Below are 11,234 nucleotides of genomic sequence, written 5' to 3'. Positions count from 1 at the left end.
TCTTTGATAAAATCTTACTTAAGATGGCGAATATCACAAGAAAAATTAAATGAAATATCCATATTATCAATTGAAAATGCGTTGTTGAAAAACTTGATTGGTAATTATGCATCATAAAAAGTAAGAATAATGATTTTTAAATAAATATATATATAATATAAATGTTAAAATAAATATAAAATAATTAATATTTAAATATAAAAAAATTACGCCTGCGTTCGCTCCATCATCCACGTTCGGATCCTAAGCTAAGAGCATTCATAGTAAGCTCGGCAAAACACATTTCTGGCCAAAATGTTAGCGAGTGAACTCTAAATCCCCCTGCAGCAAGTTCAGTAGTGCCAGTAAATGTGCCTATTGTCAGCAAGTTCACCTCGCCATTTCTTTTCTTTACATTTTTAATTCCAGGTCAGTTTGGCGCTCTCATTCTTTCCCTCTTCGTGCCAGGTCTGTTTGGTTCTATAGATTTCTGTTTGTGTTCCTTTTTATGCGCGTTTATGGGTTTAGTTGTTTCTGTCTCTGCGATTTGGTGTTGATTTTTGTTTGGTTTGTAGTTTTGGTGATTGGGTGGGATCTAAGTTTGGTTGACACTGCGTTGCTGCTCTGCACAAGCTCCGAGCTACTGTGGGAACAAGACAAAAACACCTCGGCGTGGGGCATCGTCTGCAAAGTCTAGGGCTTTTTATCCAATTTTGCTTTGCGAATAAAATCCTTTGCTTTTCATCTAAAATCTCCCTCTCTCTTGAAGTGGTTAGTCTTATGCTATGAATGTTTGGTACAATACATTTACTCTGTATTGGTAATGGTTATGTCTTTTCATTTCTGGGTTCAGGGTAGTTACTGATTTTGATTAGCAATATTGTTTGTTTAGTGAATTACAGTTGGGTTATGAGTGTTCAGTTTAAAGAAATCCTGGGATTCTGTTTCTTTGCTGGGAAAATGCAGGACAGGAATTTGGATGAAATTTTGAATGTTTAGCTATCACTTGTCAGCACGTGGGGCTTGAGAAAACAAAAGCCCCGCTAAAATGATCATAATAAGACAATTTTGTTGAATTTTGCATTTCCTTTTTCTTTTCCATGTTTTTCTCTGCAACCAAACAAAAGGGTATACTTTTGTCGGTGCTGGTCTGTGTTTATGCATCTGTGGTATTGAAATGATTGGTTTTCGAAAATGGGTAGCCGTAAGTAGTTAATGGGGGGATATTTGGTAAATGGGCAGCCATAAGTAGTTTTGTTGTCTTCATGGGATATTTGTGGACAATTTCCTACGTATGTTAATTTGAGATGAATTCTAGTTATATTCGCATGGAGCATTTTATTTGGGTACTTCTGGATAGAAAGAGAGTAAAATTCAGAAAAATTGGAAGAAATGTTATATTGTTGAATTGGTTGTAGGTTTTTTGAAGATGTATATTCAGCAAGGTTTTGAAAAAGTAAGATTCTAGAGATTCGGTGATCAAATTCTAGTATTTTGGCCATCTTTTTGATGTGCATGCTAGGAACACTTGTTGTCAAAACGATATTGATGTATAATACTATTTTGCTACACAGGCCATTGAGGCGGCGGGTCTGTATGATCATCAAGGTAAGTGCAACCTTGATATGAAATTTGCAAGATACTCATGGAGATCAAAGTCAATAGGTTATTACAGCCTACAGGATTTACAAAAGACCACAATCCAACAGATTTGGCAGCATTTGAAGGAGGTATGTTTTATTGACTACTAGGCTTTTGGGAGTATCTTACATTCTTAAGATGGAGATTTCTCTCTGACTTCTTCTTTTATATTTTTATAAAATTTGTTCTGGAGGTTTTGCATGGAAGTGAAGGGATTATGTGGGGAATGTACTCTAATGGAATAGCCATCTGTTTCATTTTAAACTAAGCCAAAAAAGAGAGAGAATTTTGCTTGCTCTTTTTCATAATTGCTTGCTCTTGGATTTCTTATATATGTTTATTTAGCAATGGTAGTTGTGTTTTTAGCACCTTAAGCAATAAAACGAAAAATGCTTTGTTAATGGTTGTGTAGGCTAGGATTAAAAAATGTTTGTGATAACAGCGTTTCACTTATTAGAAAGAAAGTTTACATTGAAGAGCTACAGCCACAAACATAACAATAATAATTGAAATACATAAACCTTCCAATAACAATGATCATATCATTTCTTCATCACAAGTTCCTGCCTCGCTATGTAGTTGTCATAAGTGCTTGATGAGGTCCAATTCAAGTTGAGAATGAGTTTCATATCTCTAATACTGTGGCGTCGAATTGAACTCACTAAATTCAGTTGTAGGCCCGCATGTCACTAGTTCATGTGAGCTTTTATTGCATTGTTCATATTCGAAGTCTTCTGCTCCATTGCCAGCTTGCTCATCTTCTGCTCCATTTCCTCATGCATTTGTTCACCAATTACATGAACAGGGCAAACTGTCACTTGATATAGATGTGTTTTACCACCCAATTAAAAAACCATGACATAGTACAAGTTTGCCTTTTAGACCAAACTAGAGAGCAAAAGCTTTAAAGAAAATCGTGCATAAGATATCTAAATAATAAAAGAAAAAAATAAGAGTATTTTAAATAGAAAGTTGTGGCTTCCCTAATGATATCTATAACACCCTAGACCTCTAGGGTAATTTTATGATTTTGTTGCTGTTTTAGTTTTTTAATTTGTTGTGTGGTAGTTGTAGAAAGGAGAACTTGAGGAAGGAAGAGAAGAATTCTTATTTCATTGTGTCGGTTCCATACGACTACATGGGTTAAATAGAAAAGACCTAAATCCTAATATGGAAAGGAATAATAAAATATTACAATCTGATCAAATCAACGTAAAATAAACATAAATCAAGGAGGATCAAATCGTAAGTTTCCATCTTCAACACTCCCCCTCAATATTGTAACTTTCCTTGTGTGAAATTCTTAATGAAGAGTGTATCATCAGCCTAGCTCTGCTTGTAACCAAATCTCTGCATAGCCCGAGAAAACTGCTCGAACCATAGGGGTTATTGCTTTTCTTAATTGGGGATTTATGTAAGTCATAATTATAGCCAATTATTGGAGGAAAAATAGTAAAAAGAATTGGAAATAAGTTGTTTGATCAAAAGGATGCCTTTAATTGTGGAGGATCAGTGTTCTGTTAATTTTGTTCCTCCTTATCACGTGTGTTCATTTGAAATAGTATTGCATGTCTAGCTGTTAATTTGCTTCCTCCTTATCACGGATGTTCATTTGAAATAGAATTGCATGTGGAGAGCTAATCATCAAGTTGATGTTTTGTTTGCATATGTCTGGCAGATACCAATTGGCCAAAATCATCCCTGGATTAAGGTTATGAGAGGTTTTAAGCATAGAACAAGCAATGGATCAGATAACATATCGTGGAGAGTGATATTGTTTACCTCTTGGTACAGTCACTACAGGTCCTCCATACATCAATCATTGGAATAAGGACGTCAAAGTGAGACTTGCTTCCTACTTCAGGTTTTTGATTAGTTCTTTTAGCCTGCCTGAGCTCTATGGTTATGTTAAACTTTAAAATAGCAAAGCCTAAAAAATAAGTTCCTGATCATTAATCTTTTTAAAAAAAGGAGTTTTTCAGTTAATTAAATTGATCGTAGTCAAGGGTGAGACGTGCTTCCTACTTCAGGTTTTTGATTGGTTGTTTTAGTTTGCTCGAGATTTGCATTTTGTTGCTAAACTGTTTTGAATTTGCCTGAATCCTCTCCTTTAGAGTGCTCTATCTAAACGATATGGGGCTAATAAAAAAGCATGTGCCTGTATAATCTATATAACCTTCTATGGGTTCTTTTCTTGCAGAGGTTATTTAATCTTTTCAGCTACCTTAGCACCCGAGTTTACAGCAAATTGGAGAAGGCAATTCCGGGTTTTCATACGATAATGGAGAAAGTCGACGCTGATGTTACTGCAAGGCAAGCAAGAAGGAAAGCAAGGAGTGGGTTCTCTTCAAGGTGGCGTGGGTTCTCTGGAAGGCAGCGGAGGTTCTTTGGACCCACCTCCTGTGGTGGAAGAAGAAGCCGTGGAGGAAGAAGTCGACCCCCACCCACACCCTTTGGAGGAAGAAGCTGACCCACACCCGCACCTATACCCTTTGGAGTAAGAAGCTGACCCACACCCACCTCCTTTGGAAAGATACAGTCTGTAAAATACGTTGAGGATTGGATATGGAGAAAGGGCGAGGGTCTACACACAGAGAAGAAGCCGACCCACATCCACATCTTTTGGATGATGTGGCTGATGACATGGTTGCTATGGAAGGCAGCGGAAGTGCTCTAGATGAAGATGACCCACACCCACACCATTTGGAAGAAGAAGCTGATTCACACCTAAGATCATTGCTCAAGGAGGTGGGTGTGAATTGGCTTCTTCTTCCAAAGGGTGTGGGTTGTCTTCATCCAGAGCACCTCCGCTACCTTCCAGAGCAGCCATGTCAGCAGCCATGTCGTCCAAAAGATGTGGGTGTGGGTCGGCTTCGTATTCTCTACGTGTAGACCCTCGCCCTTCTCCATATCCAATCCTCAACGTATTTCGCAGACTGTATCTTCCCAAAGGAGTTGAGTGTGGGTCGGCTTCTTCCAACAAATGTGTGGGTGTGCTTCTTCCTCCAAAGGGTGTGGGTTGTGGGTCTGCTTCTTCCTCCACGACTTCTTCTTCCACCATAGGAGGTGGGTCCAGAGAACCTCTACCGCCTTCCAGAGAACCCACAGTAGCTTTCACCATTTGGATAATTAATTTTGTGTGCCTAATGATTTTTGTATGACGAATATGATAAAACTTATTTTCATGTTATGGTGGATCACGCCAAATCAGCTTTAGGGTATAAAAGAGTATTGATGTATGAGCTCTAGCTGCTTTGCCAAATCCAAGAATCTATTTATTTTTTTGCTAATTTCCAAACTCGATCTTAATGATATATACTTTGTATTTTTAGATTGTGCAAATTTTTTGTATCTGCTTCTCATCAAATTAAACTCTTAACCCTGCCCCCCCAAAAAAAAAATTATTTTAGTTGTTTTGGGCATCTTTATTTTCTTTTATTTACCTATATAAAAAGGAAATTAGGTGAGATCATCATTCTCTAATCTCTATCAAGGCATCCAGATTTAATGCAGAGTATTGAAAATTTCAAAAATTGATGTTTATTCGTCATTGGGTTTTTTTTTTTTTTTTTTTTTCTAAAAAAAAAAAGTTATGTTAAGGATAGACCTTTTGGGGAATAATTCATTGCAGCAACTAGACTCTATTCTCAACTCTCAAGCATGCCAGAGTTGGAGACACCGTTTGTGCACCTTCTTGGCAATCATATATCACCTTCTTGGCAATCATATATCACGATGACAATTGAACATAGGGGTAGGCAAACATTTTATATTTATAATGGTTCTTCCAAAATCCAAGTTCTACCATAAGTATTCTTGAAGACGATCTTTATCTTGACACAACAAGATTAAGATTTACCAAAATGTCCAACGGCATTTGATTGCAAAATAACAAAAGTTCCTATGACTTCCATCTGTTAAAAAGTATAGACTATTTTCTATAAGGCCTATCCACAATAGGCTTTTTTCTTGCAGATGTGTGCTATGAGTTCCATGTCATCAAATTATAGCTATAAAGAAATCAAAATTACATTCATAGATTAAAGGAGTTCAAAATTCTTATAACCATAAAGACTATATAATATACAAGGCTACCTACATAAATCATGGAAAGGTCAAAAGGCATTATTTAATATTTACTAAAATGCTAGAGTAAAAAGATGGGGAAAGAATACTAGGTGGATAGAAAGGCACGCACTAGAATTTCAGTCACGAATTGAAATTATCATTAATTTATTCTGTGTCTAAAAATGGTCTTCATGCATTATTCTATGTATGCATAGGAAGGAAACTAAGAAATGCAAAATATGGGTGTTGGAGAGAAGCCCTCCAAGTTGATATGCACGCAATCTAATCCAGTCCACCAACCTTTTAATTATTGGAGAACAGGCACACCGGTAGTAGAACAGGCCCACCACCAGGCTTCTATCTTCCTTCAACTACTGTTCAAAATCCTAGTATTGTACCTTTTAAGCTTCTTCATTTTTACAAGTTAAACAATATGTTTAATTGACAGCTGTGGGTTGCTTCAAATATCCTTGTGTTTCAAGGATCATTTATGTCATGCGAGTCATAAGAGGTAATGATCACTCGTAGTCTACCAATTGGAGCCAATTTACTAGCCATATATAGCATATTGTTCCCCATATTGTCACAATTAATTACATGAAATAATATTCCCAAACACACCAATCTCATGTATTAAATTGAATGCACTCTCGTATCGGTGTAAAATTGAAATATGAAACATATTTCTATTGTTGTCATCAACAGTCCAAATGATCTCAGGATCATCGTTAGAATCACCTCCTACTAATTTCTTCTTGAGATGTTAGAAAGTAGGTTGGGTGTCAACAGTTTTTGACCCATTCGGCCCAATATTAGCGTGAGAAACACCTGCCAGGGGGTTGGGCTCCTCCGGCCCAGTATAAACGTCATCGTTTATGGGCTCCTCTGGTCAGTATCATCGTTAGAATAACCTGCCACTGATTTCTTCTTCAAGTGTTGGAAAGTAGGTTGGGGGTCCACAGTTATTGACTCCTTCGGCCCAATATCAGTGAGAGAAACACCTGCCAGGGGTTGGGCACCTCTGGCCTAGCATTAACGTCATTGGTTATGGACTCCTCTGGTCCAGTATCATTATTAGAATCACCTCCTACTGATTTCTTCTTGAGATGTTAGAAAGTAGGCTGGGTGTCCATAGTATTTTACCCATTCGGCCCAGTATCAACGTGACAAACACCTCCCAGGGGGTTGGGATCCTCCGGCCCAGTATCAGCGTCATCATTTATGAGCTCCTACGACCCAATATCATTGTTAGAATCACATGCCATTGGTTTCTTCTTCAGGGGTTGGAAAGTAGGTTGGGGTCCATAGTTATTGACCCATTCGGCCCAATATCAGCATGAGAAACACCTATTAGGGGGTTGGGCTCCTCCGGTCCAGTATCAGTGTAATTGGTTATGGGCACCTCTAGCCCAGTATCATTGTTAGAATCACCTGCCATTGGTTTCTTCATCAAGAGTTGAAAAGTAGGTTGGGGGTCCACAATTATTGAAGACTATTGACCCTTTCAGCCCAGTATCAGCGATAGAAACACCTGCCGGGGGTTGGGCTCCTCCGGCCCAATATTAGTGTCATCGGTTATGGGCTCCTTTGGCCCAGTATCATCGTTAGAATAACCTGCTACAAGTTTCTTCTTCAAGGGTTGGAAAGTAGGTTGAGGGTCCACAATTATTGACCCCTTCGGTCCAGTGAGTAATTCTAAAAGTCACATTTGTATCCCTCTTGTGTCTATCTAAGAATGATGTAGCTTCGAAAATCACAATTTAATCAAAATTCAATAATAATCAATCATAAGGCCAATAGTAATTTTAGAAGCCACGTCATTCTTTGAGTGACACAAGAGGGACATAAAAGTGACTTCTAGCATTACTCTCGGCCCAATATCAGGGTGAGAGACACCTGACAGGGGTTTGGGATCCTCTAACCCAGTATCAGTGAGAGAAACACCTGCCAGGGTTTGGGCTCCTCCAGCCCAGTATCAATGTCATCAGTTATGGGCTCCTCCAACCTAATATCATCGTTACAATCATATGCCTCCGGTTTCTTCTTTAGGGGTTGGAAAGTAGCTTGGCACGTGAGAAACACCTGCCAGGGGGTTGGGATCCTCCGGCTAGGTATCATCATTAGAAACAGCTACCACTGGTTTCTTCTTTCGATGATACACAGCGACACACATCCGTTCCGGCATTGCCATGGTTCTCTCCATGGCAGAACGAACAAGTTCTGACACTGCCGGCATTGCTATGGTTCTTTCTATGGCAGAATGAACAAGTTCCAACACTGCTATGGTTCTTTCCATGGCAGAATGAACAAAACCCGCCAGTTCCTCCCGAGCCATTAATAGAAAATAAGATAAAGAAACGTCAAAACAAACCAACCCCTACAAAAAAAATTTGTCGTTCAATTTGGATATATACCTAAGCCACAAATAGGATTGTCTTGCCCGTTTTTTGAGGAGCCGCTCCTCGGGCATCACTTGTCTCGCCCTTCTTGATGTTGCGTTTGCGTCGTGTTTTAAAAAAATTACATACTAGAGTAGGCGACTTGTCCCTGAACCGAGTGCTACGTCTGAGGGTAATTAACACCTTTGCCATGCGATGTTGCAACGATTCAATGGTTGATTCTTCATTTGGCTCATTCTCAATATCAGACTCCCCTAGAGTAGGCGCTCCCTGAGCGCAAGCCGAGTGCTGTGTCTGGCGGTAATTGACACCTCCTCCATGGATGTTGCAACGGCTCAATGGCTGATTCTTCATTTGGCTCATTCTCAATTTCAGACTCCCCTCGAGCATGAGGCTCCCTAAGCGCGAACCGAGTGCTGTGTCTGAAGGGAATTGATAGTTCTTCCATGGGATGCTGCTCTGATTGTTCGCCAATAGTAGTGTCATCTATTTCTAACTCACATTCTCGAACCTCGGTCGTTACCACGGGAACATTGGCTGATTGTTCGCCATTGACGACAACTTTTTCAAAAACTGTGAGAACATTTAGAAGATCTTGGTCTCACAGAATTTGAGGAATAATAATAATAATAGCATTTGGATATTATCTACGTTGTAATCAACCGAAATGCCAACCCGGATGCTGTTGTTGTTGGGATGTAATTCGTTGCATGTTGCAACACATTTGCAGTGACAAAGTGAAACGATGGTGGTGCCATTTTTGGCGATCAAACAATCAATTTATTGGTTAAAGTATGTATCTAATTAGTTATCTGAATGATTTTTTATTTTTCCTGTCATTTGTTATTTGATTTTTTGTTTTTTGTTTTAGGACATGTTAAACTCCATGGCACTGTACTTGCAGTTCAATAAAGGAACAAAAGTAATTGACGATGAACTAATTTCCTCTCTCAACAATATTATTCAAAAAAGTTAATTTCAAGGTGAAGGCAATTCATCAACCGAGGTTGACTTAGCTAAAAATATGCTCCAAACTTTTGTGAAGGTATGTATCTAACTATCCAATTTTTCTTTGTTTTATTTTATTTGTGTCATGCATATCATCTTAGATAACGTTCTAAATACCTATTGACTATCTTTATTTTACCATCGATCTGTAGGTGATAAGCGGTACTCATTGATAAATTGCTTCCTTCAAGCTGTTTCTAACGATGATACTGGGTCGGAGGAGCCCAACCCCTGTCGGGTGTTTCTCACGCTAATAATAATAATAATAATAACAATAATAATAATAATAATAATAATTAATTATTATTATTATTATTATTATTATTATTAACTTTGCATACTTATTACGCTCCTAATTCAATTAAATAAATCATATTTTATATTATCACATTTGAAATCTCAATGAGAGCTCATCTTCAACAAGTTCGAGATCTCAATAAGAGCTTATTTCCAATAATATGAGGAAATCAAGCTATGCTTTTTGTATACAGTAACTAGGATGACATTGTCCACATAACTATCAATCTGGTCTTAGATTCTATTCTAAAATAGCTGTAGACTTCTACTATCAATATGGTCTTACATTCTACTCTAAAATAGCTGTAGACTTCTACTATCAATCTAGATTGCCAGGATTGCCGTAATAGGTGATAATACTATATTTGTGACTTCTACTATCAATCTGGTCTTAGATTCTACTCTAAAATAGCTATAGACTTCTAGTATCAATTTGGATTGCCAGGATTGCCGTAATAGGTGATAGTACCATATTTGTGACAATTGTCGTTTTTCAAATGAGACCTATTTCGTCTCTTTTTCCAATAGCCAAGGGTGGATATGTATTTCGTGAAGAAATAGAGTATGTCGCATAGCCTTTTAATTTGGAATTGACTTAAAATCTCTTGGATATTGCAATCAAGTATTTGGAGATTATCTACATTGTAATCAACCGGAATGCCCACCTGGATGCTGTTGCTGTTGGGGATGCAATTCGTTGCATGCTGCAATGCATTTGTAGTGACAAAGTGAAAGCCGATGGCGGTGCCATTTTTGGCGATCAAACAATCAATTTATTGGTTAAAGTATGTATCTAATTAGGTATCTGAATGATTTTTTTTTTTTTTTTTTTTAGTATTTTATTTTTGCTGTCATTTGTTATTTGATTTTTTGTTTTTTGTTTTAGGACATGTTGAACTCCATGGCACTGTACTTGGAGTTCAATAAAGGAACAGAAGTAATTGACGATGAACTAATTTCCTCTCTCAACAATATTATTCAAAAAAAGTTTATTTCAAGGTGAAGGCAATTCGTCAACCAAGGTTGACTTATCTAAAAATATGCTCCAAACTTTTGTGAAGGTATGTATCTAACTGTCCAATTTTTCTTTGTTTTATTTTATTTGTGTCATGCATATCATCTTAGATAACGTTCTAAATACTTATTGACTATCTTTATTTTACCATCGATCTGTGGGTGATAAGCGGTGCTCATTGATAAATTGGTTCCTTCAAGCTGTTTCTAACGATAATACTGGGTTGGAGGAGCCCAACCCCTAGCGGGTGTTTCTCACGCTAATAATAAGAAATATTATTATTATTATTATTAACTTTGCATACTTATTACGCTCCCAATTCAATTAAATAAATCATATTTTATATTATTACATTTGAAATCTCAATAGAGCTCATCTTCAACAAGTTCGAGATCTCAATAAGATCTTATTTCCAATAATATGAGGAAATCAAGCTATGCTTTTTGTATACAGTAACTATGATGACATTGTCCACATAACTATTAATCTAGTCTTAGATTCTACTCTAAAATAGCTGTAGACTTCTACTATCAATCTGGTCTTAGATTCTACTCTAAAATAACTGTAGACTTTTACTATCAATCTGAATTGCTAGGATTGCCGTAATAGGTGATAGTGCCATATTTGTGACTTCTACTATCAATCTGGTCTTAGATTCTACTCTAAAATAGCTGTAGACTTCTATTATCAATATGGATTGCCAGGATTGTCGTAATAGGTGATAGTACCATATTTGTGGCCATTGTCGTTCTTCAAATGAGACCTATTTCGTCTCTTTTTCCAATAGCTAAAGGTGGATATGTATTTCGTGAAGAAATAGAGTCTTG

This window comes from Corylus avellana, chromosome ca9, assembly GCF_901000735.1.
Source record: "Corylus avellana chromosome ca9, CavTom2PMs-1.0".
Lineage (NCBI taxonomy): Eukaryota > Viridiplantae > Streptophyta > Magnoliopsida > Fagales > Betulaceae > Corylus > Corylus avellana.
The sequence above is the reverse complement of the archived record's forward strand: the minus strand, read 5'-3'. Positions refer to the sequence as shown.